This window comes from Symphalangus syndactylus, chromosome 4 (assembly GCF_028878055.3).
Source record: "Symphalangus syndactylus isolate Jambi chromosome 4, NHGRI_mSymSyn1-v2.1_pri, whole genome shotgun sequence".
NCBI lineage: Eukaryota > Metazoa > Chordata > Mammalia > Primates > Hylobatidae > Symphalangus > Symphalangus syndactylus.
The window spans coordinates 75,224,703-75,241,951 of record NC_072426.2 but is presented as its reverse complement, the minus strand read 5'-3'; positions in this window follow the sequence as shown (position 1 = coordinate 75,241,951).

Below are 17,249 nucleotides of genomic sequence, written 5' to 3'. Positions count from 1 at the left end.
CACATCTGAGGAAACTTTGCATGAAAGGGGGCAGGAGAACCCTGGGGCCCACTCTTGGATGAGGATGGAGAAGGGGACTCACTTGTCCCTTGGAAAAGATGGTCCCCATTATGACATCATTCTCACTCTTAGTCCATTAAGACAATATACAGTCTTACAGTTGGAAGTCTCAAAGTGGGAAGTTTGCAAACACAGGAACTGGTGGTTGATTGCATATTTGAGCACCTGAGGAGAGAGGGGAAGGGGAGAGAGAAGAACCTTCATGAGTCCACTGCAAGGCCCAGGCTGCCTAAAGAAGCCTGAGGAGTTCTGAATTGAAGGAGCCAGTACAGCTCGAACTAAATGAATGAAAAATTATGCAGAAAGCGACATGATATTCCCATGACTGCCCTTTGCACCCTTGGAATCATCCTAGCAAGCCAGATGTTTTGATTGAGTCCTGGCCTTGAGTCCTGTGAGCCCAGAGAAAGGTCCAGATTCGCATCCACTTCCAATACAAACCTGGTTCTTTTTCCCAAATTACAAAGTAAGGCTTTGCTATTTCTTTAAGAGGGACACCCACAAATATGCGTGTGGCGTTTTGAAGGCATAAAGGGTGCTATGTCCCTAGATATGTCTTGTGCACAAATACAGGAGATTTGGTCGCCACGCAAATGGCAGGCTTTGCGAGGACCTGTCAAAAATGCCCTCTTATGGAGCACCTAGCATCAGTGGGTTGTCATAGCAACCCTCATCCTGTCACTAAATCCAAATTCTGTCACCTCGAGATTAGGAACGAGGGGTGCGTGGCAAGCCGAGGCAATACCACCTCCTTGGTTCTTTCAAGCATGCCAGGTGTGGGAAGTGAAAAGGGAAGATGGACAGGTTTGTTCATTTTCTCCCTGAGCAGGAGGCCCATTGCTAATGCCAAAACACATGGCTTATTTGTCTCAACTGACAGCGGACAGCAGAGTAGGAGAGGCAATAATCGCATGTTGTGGGGACTCAAGTCACAAAGGGACCTGTGGGTTGAAACTGACAGTTTGAGCGGCACTGGGAAGAGAAGTAGGAATGGTCCAGAAGTCAAAATAGGCTCTATGAAGCAATCTTGACTCAGCGGACCAGCCTCCTGGCTTCAGGACCTTTTGCTAAGACACAAGGGTATCCCCTGGGAGGGCTTGTCCCAAGGAGCAGCCGGCCCAGGTGCTGTCGAGATGGGCACTGGGATCTGCCCAGCAAAAACTGCAGGAAAGGGGAGCCAGGGAGACCCTGGAGCCCACTATCAGATGAGGATGGAGGTAGGGGAACTCACCTGTCCTTTGGAAAAGATGGTCTCCACTATGGCATCATTTCTACTCTTAGTCCATTTGTATTAGAAATTATAAAAATAATACTGCATAGTGTATCTATGTTATATGTAATTGAAGCACTGCCATCCACCTTCTCTTTCTGTGGTCAGACCGAGGGCAGCTCAAAGGTCAAAGTGTTAGGGTTCAATCACTTGGCGGTTCATGGTCCAATGACCACAGCCAAGGAGGAGTTCACCAAGGGTTTTATTATTGGCAACACGTGAGGAGGACGCCAGGGATAGTTCCCAAAAGCAGTACCTCCCTGAACGAGGTGAAAACAGCTTTTATTGGGCTGGTGAGCTGAGTCATCGTATGTCAAGCTTGTTCAATCTGCAGCCCAAGGGCCACATGTGGCCCGGGATGGCTTTGAATGTGGCCCAACACAAATTCGTAAACCTTCTTAAAATGTTATGAGGTTTTCTTTTGCGAATAAAAAAATTTTTCTTTTTAGCTCATCAGCTGTCGTTTATGTTAGTGTATTTTATGTGTGGCCCAAGACAATTCTTCTTCCAACGTGGCCCAGGGAAGCCAAAAGATTGGCCACCCCTGTGAGGTGGAGTAAGGGTGGTGCAGGGACAGTCATTGATCATGCTTCTACATCCTTCACATGGGTAGAAAATGGCAAATAAGTTCCTCCCTCAGCGGGGTGTTTAGCGCAGTAAAAAGAGTTCACCAAAGTTCCCTCCAACCAGGCACCTCTGGATCCAACTAGTTTTTATTTTGCTGGGTCTGGGCTGCTTCCTGGAACTTTTGTGAAGCAAGGAGAACTCAGGGTGCAACAGTTACCAGTGGGCACTTTTCCACAGGCTCCCAGAAAACCCGGGGACCCTGGGTTACAAAAGCACCCCACAATTGACAGGGCTGTCCCAGAACACGCAGAGAGCAGGACCCCAACTTCTCTGGGTTTCTGCCAATGAAGTCCAATAGATCCAATGAGAGAGGGCAAACCCAGTGAATTTTCTGTTTTCATGGAGTTTGAAAAGAGGTGGAAAATAAGCAAACTACTTTGTCAGGAATCTTGTTTGTGATCATTGGCCGCAAGAAGTATCACAACGAGGAGACAGCGGGTGGGAGACCAGGCATCCCGGTGGCTTCTCTGTCCATGCCATTGCCCTTGTTTCACCCACATACGGCAGTCGTCAAGAATGCTGCCCTGCTCCAGTATTTTTTATTAGAAAGTGCACACATTTGCACTTTCTAATGTAGTTTTGCATATGTCATTCTATATTTGGTTATTTTAATGGGTTTCTTGTTTCATACGATGAGTCCTTAAAGCTCAGGTGTTTCTGAAACCAATCTAGGATGAGGCAGGTAGTTCTTACTTTCTGGCTTTGTTTGCTAGTCATGGAAGAGTAAGTCATGAGGTTCAACTACCCGCCTCCAGGTACATTTCATTAGAAACGTCCTCCTTCCGATAGCACAGTGTACCATATATTTAAATGTCTAGTTAACAGTCAGCTTTTTTCTTCTGGGGTGGGGAGGAGGGAACAAAAATTACTTGGATAATGACATGTCAGGTAAGGAGATAATCTTTTCTTCAGAGACAGGATATCATCTTAATAAGGCAGCTAATAAGAACGTTCACAGGTCAGAAAGTGAGAGTGACGGAGATGCTTTAATGGAAAACCACCTTCAGCTCTGAGTAATGATTAGATCACAAAAGCTGGTGGAACAAAATTGACTTTTTTAAAATGTGTCAGGGATGAGGGTTGTAATTCTGAACATAAGCTTTAAAGAATTTTTTTTAAACAAGAAACTGATATTCTGCTTTGGTGCTTATGGGGGAAAGGAAAGATTCTCATTGCATCCCACATAGAAGGATTTTTTTTTCCCTTGAGACAGAGTCTTGCTTCCTTGCCCAGGCTGGAGTGCAGTGGTGCAATCTCAGCTCACTGCAACCTCAGCCTCTTAGGTTCAAGTGATTCTCCTGCCTCAGCCTCCTAAGTAGCTGGGATTATGTGTGCACCACCACACCTGGCTGATTTTTGTATTTTTAGTAAAGACGGGGTTTCACCATGTTGGCCAGGCTGGTCTCAAACTCCTGACCTCAGGCAATCCCCCTGCTTCAGCCTCCCAAAGTGCAGAGATTGCAGGGGTGAGCCACCACACCCAGCTAGATGGGTTCTTGTCTACAGAATTTAGCATCTTTCTCGCCAGCACGCATCCTTCTCCTCTCCTAGACTTTCATATTCCATTCAGCAAAGGAAAAGCCTATGGATGTCCTCTGTCGATAAATTTCGTTGCCTTCAGTTAAGCCCCATCATAAGCCCCATCACTTTCACACTTGATCTTAGCCAAAAAAGGCTAAGACACGATAGGGAATTTCACCTTTAAAGAATTCCATTATGGATCCCCTAAGATCGAGAATCCTTTTCTGAAGAAGATAACCGCTTTTTCTCATATTTTTTCCCCTTTCTGAGCTCCGATTTAAATCATCATTTTTTATTTCCTGATTTGTATGTTTTTTAAGCACATTTTGTCTGCGCTGGCCTGCCCCACTCCGGATGGGTCTGTTTAACACTGGACATGGGAGTAGAGGGCAGGAGTCAAGGAACTGAGTCTTCCCACTGTGAAGCTGAACAATTCCTCATCTTTCCTGCTTAGCACTTACTTGCTCACAGGATCAATTAAATGTGTGAAAACACCTTTTTTCTGAATTGCACGGTGAACTGCTGAGTCACCTCACACCGTTGCTGGCTTAGAAAAGCTATTTCGAGTTTGTTCCTAGATGCTGTGGATGCCTCTCGATGATCTGATCCCGCAGGGTGTCGGCAGCCTCAGCGGATCATCTGCGGGAGGAAGGAGCGTGAGCAGGGGCCCTTCTTCGCTCCCTGGAGGCAGTCTCCCCGCTTGCAGGAAGCTTCCTTCTGAAACCGAGGTTTGGCTTCCATGAGGGATTTTATGATGCAAATATTTTAAGTACAACTTTGAAGGTTTTGCCATTAAAAACAGCTTCGCATGGCTCTGGGCCCAGCTGACTGCAAACTATGAGGGGGGAAAGTGCCATAGACTGCTGGCAAGTGAGAGAAAGAAAACAACACAAATTTCTAAACCAATCATGACCCGGGCTAATGATCTGGTTTCAGGGTTCAGTTCGTATCTGACTTGCGTTTACCCAGCTCGAGTTGTCAGCAGCAACATATCCATTGCAGTTTTTTATGATGGGATTAAATGGGTAAAAACGTGGGCTGACAACCCTGAGATGGGTCAGATTAGGGCTGGCCAAAGAACGTGGGGTGCTTTGGAATATAGCAAACCTTTGAACTCGTAAAGCCTCAAAGTGAATTTGCTGCGCACATGCCCTGACTTGGAGCTCCATTTCCAAACTTGCTTTAATTTTATCTGCTTGGCTTGACTTCTATCCAGGCTCAAGGGGCCCCCATTCCGGTCCCAGCAACCAAAGCATTCCCACAAAATTTGAACCCGCAAAGTCCACAAGCCGCTCCTGGCTTCTTACTTTTTTTGATCGCTTTATTTGTGTAGCACTTTACAATTTGCAAAACATTCCCATCTTTTCTTCTTGAGTCCCCAAACCCTGGGAAGCAGGCTAGAGAGATGATAGTTCAATTTTACACATGAGGACACTGAGAAACCAAGAATTTGAGACTTGCCAGGTGATGAGTGGCTCAATCAGAACCCAAAACTCATTGTCCCAACTGTGACCCCTACTTGTGATACAAAGGTTTCATCAAATAAAAAGATTTTACTTTAGGCAATTTTAAATTCCTTACTTGATGGTCATTGTACATTTCGTTGATGGGAAAATAAGCACAACATAATGTATAAACAATTGCAAAATTAGTAATCCTTTGAAAATTAATTTTATGGGTACAGTGAAAGGTTCAAGCTTTTAATCCCAGCACTTTGGGAGGCCAAGCGGGAGGCCAAGAGTTTGAGACCAGCCTGGGCAACATAGCAAGACCCCCATCTCTACAAAAAGTAAAAAAGCATTAGCCAGGCATGGCAGCATGCACCTATAGGCCTAGCTACTTGGGAGGATGAGATGGGAGGTCTGGTTGAGCCCTGGAGTTCAAGGCTGCAGTGAGCTATGATCACACCATTGCACTCCAGCCTGGGCAACAGAGCAAGACCATGTCTTTAAACAATTTTTTTTTTTTTTTAATTTAAAGCTGGGCACGGTGATTCACACCTGTAATCCCAGCACTTTGGGAGGCCGAGGCAGATGGATCACTTGAGGTTAAGAGTTTGAAACCAGCCTGGTTAACATGATGAAACCCCGTCTCTACTAAAAAAAAAACAACAACAAATCAGCTGGGTGTGGTGGCACATGCCTGTAATCCCACCTACTAGGGAGGCTAAGGCAAGAGAATCGCCTGAACCCAGGAGGTGGAGGTTGCAGTGAGCCAAGATCATGCACCTGCATTCCAGCCTGTGCAACAGAACGAGACTCTAAAAAATTTTTTTAATTTAAAATATTTTATGAATCATAATACCATTTATATTATAAAATTACATATTATATATGTATGCAAACACATTATACACATATACATATAGTGATTCATTCACACTTCAGGCACTGGGTGTCATAAATTTGCAACGTTTACTGAAATAGACATTTTAGCCAGGCTTCCATGTGGATGTGCAGAGCCTCCCGGGCTCCCTTGCTGGTGACCACGGTTTCATGCTCTGCCTCCTCTGCTTCAGTGTTTAAGACCCTCAGACCAGAAGGGGTTCATTTCTAAGCCAGGTTTCAAGGTTGAGAAAAGGAAGAGTTAAGTGAAAATGTTGGAAACTGAGGAGGATCTGAAACATGAGGAAAGCAGGACTCTGCGGAACACAGAATGGCCATGATGAAACGCCATTTCCTCACAGGCGGGCTTCTGTAGCAGATGCAAAAAAAAAGGCCTCGGATGCTAATCCAAAATAGAAAAGATCGCTGGGAGATTGTGAAACAATAACAATTTGCATTAAATCATCAGCTGCTTTCAGCACAGATGGGAAAAGCCTGTTACAAAATGTTGTAAGACATTTGCAGCGGGTTTCAAGCTGGACAGGCATTAAAAACATTCTTGAGCTTTTCATGTTGGGAATAAAAATGTAAATCATTTTTAGCGAGGATTTTTTTTTTTTACATACCATTTTGTCTTTGTATTTTATTTTATTTTATTTTATTTTATTTTATTTTATTTTATTTTATTTTGGGAAAGGAGATGACATAGTAATAGCCAAGGGGAAATGATCCATTTACAGAGTTGGATAGATAAAATTTATCTTCAAAGAGGTAGAATATTAATTATGCATACATAGAAACTTTGAGCTCTGAGACATTCCCAATGAAACGATGGCTTATTTCACTCAAGATCCTAATCAAGCACAGTTCCCGTATCTGAGAGAGAAACACTGCCAGTTGCTAACATGCCTGCTTTTCTGGGTCAGTTTCAGAGCATGGAGGCAGAGTTGGGGAAGCCGACTAGCACTAGAGGGCCTCTCTCTGGAAGCTCTCTAGGACTGGCTAGCGGCTTTGGCCCTCAGGGCACAGGCGCTTCTCCTCCATGCGCCTTTAAATGGACTGCGGGGGCTGGAAGGCAGGAGCCAGGAGCTGAAGCAGCAGGCCCATCTCCCGTGATCCCACGCCCCTGGAGAAGAGACTAGACAGCCACAGACTCTCAGCGTCTGGAAGCACTGGCTGGCCTAGGGAAACGAGTTTCCAATAACTAATCCAGCTGAACGAGGCACTTCCCTTGGCTCTGGCTCTCCTTCCCGTAAGCCAGGAAATGTTCTCTCCATTCATTCGGGGATGGCTCATCAGGGACTTCTAATCTCGGACTGGTTACTCTGCAGACTACGCTGGTATCTTCTGCTCTGTATCCTAAGTCCTTTTAGTGGTTCCCTCCGGACTAATTGATACTCAGAGATATCCTGTGTGTGTGATTTGTTCAAGGTAATTGTAAGGCCACAAAGAAGCCAATACTGATTTTTTTTTAAGATGCCACTTTATGTGGCCTGAAATTTACTATGTAGAATATGCAGTCAGTTTAGGGAAAATAATTATCTCATATTTATTCATTCATTCACTCATTCATGGCTCCTGCTATAGGCTAGGTGCCATGTATATGCTGGAAACTCACTAGGGAATAAACCAGTCTTACACTAACGGGGAATAGCCAGGCTATGTAATGTTCAGACAGTGATGCTTGGTGCAGAGAAAATAAAGCAGGATTCAGGACTAGGATGTGAGAAGGAGCAGACGGGTTGGAGTTGGGGGATCCATGTTGTATAAGACTAGGTTGCTTTCATTAGAGACTCTGGAGGGAATACTGGCAGGAGTGACATCGGTAGGAGTGGCCTGGGACACGTGGTGGACACGAGGCGGCAGGCGAGATAGTGAAGCAGTCAAGGAGCAGGGAGACCAGTGTGCTGGAGGACACCAAAATCATCATCAACAACAAATATGGTTGCAAGACCGCGATTCAAATGCTAAAACCTTCACAGAATGCAAGCCTATGGGAGATGGTGAGAAGGAGTGAAATAACGCATGGTCTAATTACAGGCTTTGAGGGAGAAGGGGAGGCATTCCTGAGAAAGGAAGAACGACAACCTGGAAGTGTCAGCGGGAGTAAGAAAGACACCTGTCCCAATTCCAACCCCCAAATATGTGCAGGGGGAGCCTCCAGCAGCCACCACTGGGAAGGTGGCAAGTGTCAGTGAGGGCAAGAATAGAGTGGGGCTGCACAATCCCTGAGGGAGGTGAGACCACCTAAAGATGGGACCTAGAGGTCTTGGGCTTCCTTCTGACATCTGAAGCAGAAAGGGGTGTGGGGCAGGATGTGTCATGGGGTCTCTGAGGGGAGGCAGACGCTCAGCTCTAAACACTGCCCACCCCTAGGAGCTGAGGCAGGACTCACCGGGAGCATGCGGGCATTGTGCCTAGAGGTGGCTGTCATAGCTCCACCCATCATAGCAGCCCCAATTCCCAATCCCGCTTCCCTGCTGTGTGTTGGTGTGTTGATGATAGACATCACTCACTCACTCATTCATTCATTCGTTCATTCATTCATTCATTCATTCGTTCATTCATTCATTCATTCAGGGCCTACAATATACCAGACAATGTCTTCATCACTGGGCATTCAGTGGTGAACTAAAGACACCCTAGGCCGGGCGCAGTGGCTCACACCTTTCATTCCAGCACTTTGGGGGCTGAGGTGGGTGGATCACTTGAGCTCAGAGTTTGAGACCAGCCTAGGTAACATGGTGAAACCCCATCTCCACAACTATAGCAACAACGAAGAGACCTTGATGTTCTTATAAATATGACAGTCCAGAGGCAGGGGCAAACATTAATTAAGTAAACACACTACTAGATAGAGTACATTATGTTGTGACAAGAGCAGTGAAAACAGAGTTGCTGTGATGGAATAAGAGGGAAAGGAGACATAATTAAGATGGGAGCCAGGTGCTGTGGCTCACACCTATAATCCCAGCACTCTGGGAGGCCAAGGCCAGAGGATCACTTAGCCTGGGCAACACAGGGAGACCTCATCTCTACAAAAAAATTCAAAAATTAGTTAGGTGTGGTCATGTGTGCCTGTAGTCTTAGCTACTTGGGGGGCTGAGGCAAGAGAATCCCCTGAGCACAGGAAGTTAAGGCTGCAGTGAGCCATGATTGCGCCACTGCACTCCAGCCAGTGTGGCAGAACAAGACCCTGTCTCAAAAGAAAAAAAAAGAGACAGTGAAAGTTTGTGAGGAGTGATTTGTAAACTGAGTCTTGAAGGATTTGAAAATCCAACAAGAATTTGGCAATATATCAAGATCCCAAAAACTTGATCCCCTGTGACCCTAAGGTTTCATTTTCTAGAATATAGCTGATGAAACTCAAAAGGTAGACAGAGATTTATACCCAAAGCTGTTAAACAATATTGTTTATAGGCCAGAAAAATTGGACGTAAACATCCCAAACTAAGGAAATGGCTAAGGAAATTATGGCATAGAATGTAGTAGTGTATTATAGCTATTAAATTTAATGTTTATGAATAAATTCCACCAATATAGAAATATAGTCACAATATAATGTTCAATAAAAGATACTAAAATATCAAATTGTGCCTTCATCATGGCCACATATATATGCATGTATATGTGTAAATGTGTGTGTATAGATACATATGTGTGCTTATGTGTGTGTGTGTGTGTGTGTGTACAGAAAGGGAAGAAATAACCCCAATATTAACAAGTTATCACCTAGTGTTTGGATTATGTAGCAAAGCTGAATTGTTTTTCAGCTGCCATGGACACCCTCAGGTTAAAGGTCATGGAACCTGAGCCTGCCCTGATGACCCCAGCGTGCAACCTCATGCAGAACTTAAGCGTTCAGATGGAGGAGTGGGGACTGAATTAAGATGCAAACACCACATGGCAGGAGCCAGGATCCAACCATGTCATCTGCAAACAGAGGCAATTTAATTTCCTCCCTTCCTATTTGGATGCTTTTGATTTATTTTTTTTCTTGCCTAATTGCTCTGGCTAGGTCTTCTAGTACTATGTTGGATACAAGTGTTGAGAGTGGGCACCTGAGTCTTGTTCCTGATCTTGTTAGAGTAGCAGATAGCCAGAAACGAGCAGCCCAGGAGCCCCCTGGGAAAAGAAGTCTTAGAGATGTTGCCCACTGGCAGTCAGCAAAAAGGACAAGATCACATCTGGTCTTGTGGTTGGGGCTCCTCCAGCCCTGAAGGGGATTTATCAAGCCCTAGCTGGAGGTAACCATGCTAAGGACTTTCCCCATTGACGAGCACGTGCACTCCTCCAAAAACTCACTCTAGAATAGCCTTTTGCTCATTATAATAGTAAAAAGCACACCCCTGGATGGAGATTTTAAATGCTAATGAGACACACGATGTGTGTAATGGCATGTACAACCATGTGCGCCCAAAGGGACCTCCTGAAACAGGATTGTAAGTGACACCCCCTCATGCCCCTTCGTGAATAATCATGTAAGAGTCTCATGAAGGGCATTTCCCCAGCACTAGTGGCTGCTGGCTCTTTCTTTTGTGCGGCCTACTCTCTCGTCTTTCAGAGCTTACTGCCTCTTTAAATAAACACTGCTACTATGCTACTATGACTTTTCCAGCTGGACCAGCCTGGAACTTTTTCCACTGCTCTCTAGGCATGTACTTTATCTTCCTTCAGTCAACTCTGCTGCTTAACCCTTGCTATGCATCTCTTGGCTCAATTTTTTCTTCCAGGTTAGGCAAGAACTGAGGATTCCCTCACTTCTGGTAACAGTCTTAGAGGAAGAGCTGTTAGCAGCAGACTTGTCATATGTGGCTTTTATTATGTTGAGGTACATCCCTTCTACATCTATTTTGTTGAGAGTTTTTAATTACGAAAATATGTTACATTTTGTCAAAAGCTTTTTCTGCATGCGTTGAGATGATCATATAATTTTTATCTTTTTATTCTGTCAATATGGTGTATATGATTGATTTGTGTATGTTAAACCATCCTTGCATCTCAAGGATAAATCACACATGAACATGGTGTATGATCCTTTTCATGTGCTGTTGAATTTGGTTTGCTAGTATTTTATTGAGGATTTTTTGCATCTAAATTCATCAGGAATATGGGCCTATAATTTTGTTTTCTTGTAGCATTCTTATCTGGCTTTGGTATGAGGATCATACTGGCCTTGTAAAATGAGTTTGGAAGTGTTCCTCTTCCTTCAGTATTTTGGAAGAGTTTGAGAAGGATTGCCATCAATTCTTCTTGAAACTCTTGGTAAAATTCACCAGTGAAGCCAGCTGGTTCTGGGCTTTACTTTGTTGGAAAGCTTTTGATTATTGATTCTATCTCCTTAGTTGTTACTGATCTGTTCAGATATTCTATTTTTTATAATGTAGTCTTGATTGGTTCTCTGTTTTTAGGAATGTATCAATTTCTTCTAAGTTATTCAATACAGTTATGTGCCACATAACAATGTTGTGATCAATGATGAACTCCATATATGACTGTAATCCCGTAAGATTATAATGGAGCTGAAAAACTCCTATTACCTAGTGACTTCATAGCCATTGTGACACTGTAGTGCGATTCATCACCTTTTCTTTGTTTAAGTATGCAAATACCATTATGTTACACCTGCCTATAGTACTCAGTATGATAACAAGATATACAGGTTTTAGTGTATATTATATAGCTTCAGTGTATAGTAGGCTATTCCATCCAGGATTGTGTAAATACACTCTATGATGTTTACACAATGACAAAATTGCCTAACCCATCTCTGAATATATCCCCATATATAGCATATAACTGTTCTCACTAGTCTGTCATGATTCTTTGTATTTATTTGCTATCAGTTACAATGTCTTCTTTTTAATTTATAATTTTATTTATTTGAATCTTCTCTTTTTTTCTTGGTAGTCTAGCTAGTTGTATTGATTTTGTTTATCTTTTCAAAAAACAACTCTTAGTTTTGTTGATCTTTTCTCTTGTCTTTCTATTCTCTTTCATTTATTTCTGCTCTAATCTTTTTTCTTTCTTCTGCTAACTTGGTCTTTGTTTATCCTCTTCTTTTTCTAGTTTCTTGAGGTGTGAAGTTGGACTGTTTCTTTGTTTTCTTTTTTCTTAAAGTAGACATTAATTGCTAAAATTTTCTTACCATTGCTTTTGCTGCCTCCCACAAGTTTTGGTATTTTGTGTCTCTGTTTTTCTGGGTCTCAAGATAATTTTTGATTTCCTTTTTGATTTTTTTGTTTGACCCACTTGTTGTTCAGGACTGTGTTGTTTAATTTCCACATACTTGTGAATTTTCCAAAATTTTTCTGGTTCTTGATTTCTCATTTATATTATTGTGGTGAGAAAAAAAAATGATTGAGATGATTTTTAATCTCCTTAAATTTGTTAAGACTTGTTTTGTGGCCCAAGATCTATCCTGGAGAATGTTCCATGTGCACTTGAAAAGAATGTGTATTATACTACTAATGGATGGAATGTTCCGTATATGTTCATTAGATCCTCTTGGTCCAGAGTGTTATTCAAGTCGCTGTTTCCTTATGGATTCTCTGTCTGGATGACCTATCCATTGCTGAAAGTGGGATATTGAAGTCTCTTATTACTGTGTTGTTGTCACTTTCTTTCTTCACTTCTGTTAAAATTTGCTTTATATATTTAAGTGATCCAATGTTGGATACATATGTATTTCTAATTGTTATTTTATCTTGATGAATTGAACTTTTTTTTTTTTTGAGACAGAGTCTCACTCTGTCACCCAGGCTGGAGTGCAGTGGCAAGATCTCGGCTCACAGCAAGCTCCCGCCTCCTGGGTTCAGGCCATTCTCCTGCCTCAGCCTACCTAGTAGGTGGGACTACAGGCACCTGCAACACACCCGGCTAACTTTTTGTATTTTTAGTAGAGATGGGGTTTCACTGTGTTAGCCAGGATGGTCTCGATCTCCTGACCTCGTGATCCGCCTGCCTCAGCCTCCCAAAGTGCTGGGATTACAGGCGTGAGCCACTGCGCCCGGCCAAATTGACATCTTTATCATCATATGGTGACCCTCTTTGTCTCTTTTGACAGATTTTGATTGACAGTATATTTTGTCTGATATAAGGATAGCCACCCCTGCTCTATTTTGGTTTCCCTTTACATGGAATGTATTTTTTCATTTCTCACTTTCAGCCTGTGTGTCTTCAAGGCTAAAATAAGTCTCTGGTAAGCAGTATATTGTTGGATCTTGTTTTTTAAATCCATTTAGCTACTTTGTGTCTTTTGATTAGAAAATTTAATCCATTTCTATTTAACGTAATTATTAAGAGGTAAGAAAATACTATTGTTATTTTGATATTGTTTACTGACTGTTCTTTAGTTTCATTGTTTCTTTCTTCCAGTTTGCTCTCTTCCTTTGTGATTTGTTAAACCTTTATGTGGTATACTTTGGTTACTCTGTCTTTATGTTTTGCGTATCTACTAGAGGTTTTTTTCTCTATGGTTACCACGGGGTTTGTATAAAACATCTTATAACATTCTAATTAAGGCTGCTAACAACTTAACTTCAATTACATACAAAAACTCTACACACTGATTACTTCCCACTACATTTTATGCCATTGATGTCACATTTTACATCTTTTTATATTGTGTATCTGTTAACAAATTATTCTAGCTATAGTTATTTTTAATACTTTTGTCTTTTAACTTTTATACTAAAGTTAAAAGTGATTTACACAACACCATTACAGTATTATTCTGAATGTGACTATGTATTTATCTTTTCTAGTAGTTTTATACTTTCATATGTTTTCATATTATTACTGAGCATTCTTTCATTTCAACTTGAAGAACTACCTTTAGCATGTCTTATAAGGCAGGTCTCATGCTAATGAGCTCCCTCAGCTTTTATTTGTCTGGGAATGTCCTTATATTTTTCTGAAGGACAGTTTTGCTGGGCATATGATTCTTAGGTGGCAATTTTTTTCTTTCAAAACTTTAAATATCTCATCCCACTTCCTTCTGGCTTTCAAGGTTTCTGGCAAGAAGTCTACTTTATGGGGGTTCCTGTATACACGATGAGGTTTTTCTCTTGTTGCTTTCAAGATTTCCTATTTGTCTTTGGCTTTTGACAATTTGATTATAATGTGTCTCAGAGTGTTCTTTTTTGGGTTTATCTTATTTGGGATCCTTTGAGATTCATGCATCTGAATGTCCATATCTTTCTTAAAATTTCAGTTGTTTTCAGACAGTATACTTTAAAATAAGCTCTCTTCTCCTCTCTGTCTCTCTTCTCCTCCTAGGACTGCCATAATTTATATATTCATATGCTTGATAGTATCCCATAGGTCCCTTATGCTTTTTTTTTTTTTTTGCTCTTTTTCAATATTTTTCTTTTTCATTCCTCTAATTGGCTAATTTCAAATGACCTATATTCGAGTTTGCTAATTTTTTTCTTCTGCATGATTGTATCCGCTCTTGAAGTTCTCAGATCTGTCACTATATTCTTCAGCTCCAGGATTTGTTTGGTTCCTTTTTATGGTTTCTATTTCCTTATTAAACTTCTCATTTTGTTCACACATTGTTTTTCTAATTTAATTTAGCAATCTATCTGCATTTTCTCGGATCTTATTATGCTTCTTTAAGATGCCTATTTTAAATTATTTTTCAGCCAATTTAGTGATATCCATTTCTTTGGTGTCAGATATTAGAGCTTTATTAGTCTCCATTGGTGGTGTTAACTTGATTGTTATCTGTGCAGCCTTGCATTGGTTTCTGTGAATCTGAAGGAGCCACACCTTTTCAAGTCTTTACAGTCTGGTTTTGATAGGTAAAGTCTTTGTCTCGTGTACCCAGGATGAGAAGATTGCCTCCAGGTTTGCAGTCAAGTGGGCCTGGAGCCTGGTCATGGGGCTGCTGTTGAGTCTTCAGTGGGGCCCAGGGCTGGTGAGCCTCTTACCAGGGGCTCTAGTGGGTGTGGATTCTATCTGGTTTCTGGGTAGACTGGACTACCTCCAGTTCCTTGGTCAGTAAGGCTGGTGCTGGAATGATAGTCTGCTTCTGCAGAAAGTGGGCCTCCTACCAGTTGCACAGACAGGTGTGGCTTCCTCTGGGTCTCTAGGAGGGCTTTCCCTGAGCCACTGGGTAGGCCCCTAGGCAGAAAGTACTTGCTTTGGACCATGGCTGAGAGGGACTGGGATTGAGTCACAGGCTGCTTGAGGGTCCACAGCTGAGACCAAGGTCTGCAGGCCTGCCTCCAGAGTCATGGACAGGTATGTTTCCTGGTGAGTCCCTGGGCAGGCAGGACTGCCCTCAGACCACAGGTGAGAGGGGCTGGAACTGAATTCCATGGCTGTAGTGCCAAATTTGGCTGGCCTGCCTGTGGAAGCACAGATGGGCGTTCCTCTCTCTAGGTCCCTAGATGGGCAGGACTGCTCTCAAGCCACAGCCTTACATTCGGATCATCCCCTTTCTTCTGCATAATGCAGTGCCTAGACCAAGTGAGAGTTCTCTTGCATTGATGAACTTTTGGTCTGATCTTTTCCCACTGGCCTTGAAAGATTTTAAAGTTTAATCTGAAAAAGAATTGCTTAGGAGCTCAATTTTTACAAATACCAGAAATAAGGACCTTCACAATGTCTGCTGATTGATATCCAGGATGGAGAGCGAGACTCTAGTGGAGGAAGAGGACCCGAGCTTTCTGTGGAATGCAGACATTCTTGACAGGGTGGGCCTCCTGAGAGCTCTCTCCTCTCACTTGTGGCCAAACCACCACTTTTCCAGAATGTGTTCCTAAGATGATTATTTTTTCCGTGGAGCTCAAATTGACGGTGAGCCAGAGACACAGAGAACTCATGTCACATCCTGGGAATTGAGGAAGCAAGTTGTTCAGCTTATGCTTGGAAGGATGAGGAGATGAGACAAGGGATGGGAGCCTGGGGCTTCTGCTGCCCTTGGAATCCTGAGCTGACAAGAGGCTGAGGCGTCTAGAGACACACAGTTCCTATTTAATAATGTTGGCCTTAGGAGACCATCGAAGATTCATCTTCCGCTCAGAACAGCCGACTTTCCTTTTGAGTCTGGGAGAGACTGGCGAAAAGGCTGGCACTGGCAGATGGTCTCTTGGCACAAGTGTGAGTATTGATCACCCTTGAAGGGGAGGAAATGCCATTCCCTCTCTGATTAAAAGTCTCTTACAAAGGAGAACAAAGGCCGAAGGTGGGCGGCATGGTTAATAGCCTACATTAAAGAAATCTCGACATTAAGGAGTATCTGTTGCCAGAATATGCTTTCTGACTGTTGTCACAGCGTAACTTTAATGGATCCTTTATTGCTCTCTTTTCCTTTCAGATGTTGTCTCCCCTACCCTGACTTAATCGTTGTGCATCTTCTCTGAGACATTTTTCTTTATAGAGTTTTCTTTGCTAAGATCTACGGTCTTCCTGTGAAAATGGAATCATCAGCTGGGGAGAAAAAAGCCCCACTGCTACCAGGATTTTTAGAGACACACATTCCATTCCATTTTGGTGAATCTGAAGGTAAGATTTCCAAAGGGGTATTGCAACACCTTATAAAGTGATTTTCCCAGATGCCATAGGGCTCAGATCCATTTAAATCCAGATGAAACTTTGGATTATTGTTTTCAAAAAAAGCTGGAGCCCTTTGATATCCCTTGTGTACCCTGTGTCCCTTCTCTCAGCCTAGCTGGGAGGCAGGATTCCGCTGCCTACATTCCCCCATATTGATCTTTTCACTCAGCTAACCTCAAGGATTCGTCTAATCCCAGTCTTGTGTTTTAGGTTTATTTCTGGCTTTGGTTTTACTTCTACCCTAAGCAAGTCTTTCTTTGGTCACCAGTGCTCCAGTATTCTGTGGTTTGACCAAAGAGCTCAGCTGTATCTTTTCAAGTGCACTTCAGGCTTGGATCACACTCTGCCATCCCCAGATGGCACCTGGGGCAGTAATATCCATCATTTCTGATAGGTTAATCTCATGAAATTAATTGACTATGAAATTAATCTGGCACCTCCTGGGTTTTTTCTCATAGTAGGCACTCAATAAATATTTGTGGAATGAATTCTTTGCATGAAGTTTTAAAGGAATACTTTTTTTTTCTTTTGCTGTAGAGTCTCATTTTCCTTTTTGTGCTTAAAGAAAACATGGAATATTCCTATAAATGATAATAGAGGAGGAGAGCTTATGGGGAAAGAGATGTTGGTGTGAGTCTGAAGTAGAGAAACTTAAGAAGGCAAATACTCCTGGGCTCTTGAGTGCACTGGGGAGTTACCCCGATGAAATTCCACGTATTTGAATAAAGTCGAATTGACGGAATCCTGACCCTCTCCTTCCTGGTTTTGAATTTGAGATCCCTTCCCTTCATTCGTCCCTGAAGTATTGGAGTTCCTCTAGGATTGGTGCCATGTCCTCTTCTCTCTCTGTCCCTTTCCTGACCAGTCTCTTCCATACCATC